At 37.0% G+C, this 714-nt stretch overlaps 1 protein-coding gene across 1 annotated transcript in view; it reads left to right on the top strand.

The window, feature by feature from the left end:
- Positions 1-307, top strand: part of LOC149038553 (fibroleukin-like) — a 2,712-nt gene extending 2,405 nt beyond the window's left edge. Inside the window, exon 3 of the mRNA XM_089184117.1 lies at positions 1-307. This exon is cut by the window's left edge and continues 1,590 nt beyond it. The gene's annotated coding sequence lies outside the window, so the exon portion shown is untranslated.
- The last annotated feature ends 407 nt before the right edge of the window (positions 308-714 follow it).

The raw sequence follows: 714 nt of genomic DNA, 5'->3' as shown, positions 1-714 counted from the left end.
TGGGAAACAGGTTGACATCGCGATTTCACTTTAAGCCTAAGGATTTAATCGATCGAGTTTAAATCCCAACACCCACACCATCTTATGATGATCCCCCATTGTTGAAAATAACACATCAAAAGGGTTGATCAATAGTTCGTTCTGCCAGTCATTATACGACGACAAAAAAAAAAAAAACGACGGCAACACATTCTTAAAATCTCCCATTTCTAAAATCAAACAAAATCTACAAATCACTAACTATCAATACTGTAGAAAATCGATTAATTCATATCCTTGACGTAATAAAACAAATTTCACGCATCTGAGATCGCGATTCTTTCCTCCAAAAGTAAAAAGATGTAAATACGTTTGGCTTCAGCGGCGTATAACAACGGCAAAGAAGACATATATATTTAATTTCCATTCGCAAATACTACAAGTTCAGTACTGTACAGATTGTCTATCATTGATCTAATCTAACTTGAAGACTCCACACTAAGTTTCTTATACGTAAGTACTATTAGCGCCGATAAAAAGCTGTACAAGACAGTTTCTCTTATTGCCAAAATGATTTATTTGAGAGTAATAGTGCAGGCCTCACTGCACTCACCCTGTCGTCCATTAACATCAGTAACACGTACCAAGAAGTGGTACTTATTACCGGGTGATAACTGAGTTAGAATGCAAGCCATAGGAAGCGTCAAAGCCTTGACGACTCCAATCTTCTTCCAC

The sequence above is a fragment of the Pocillopora damicornis genome, chromosome 10, assembly GCF_964200805.1.
Source record: "Pocillopora damicornis chromosome 10, jaPocDami1.2, whole genome shotgun sequence".
NCBI lineage: Eukaryota > Metazoa > Cnidaria > Anthozoa > Scleractinia > Pocilloporidae > Pocillopora > Pocillopora damicornis.
This window is presented reverse-complemented; position numbering and strand designations above follow the sequence as displayed.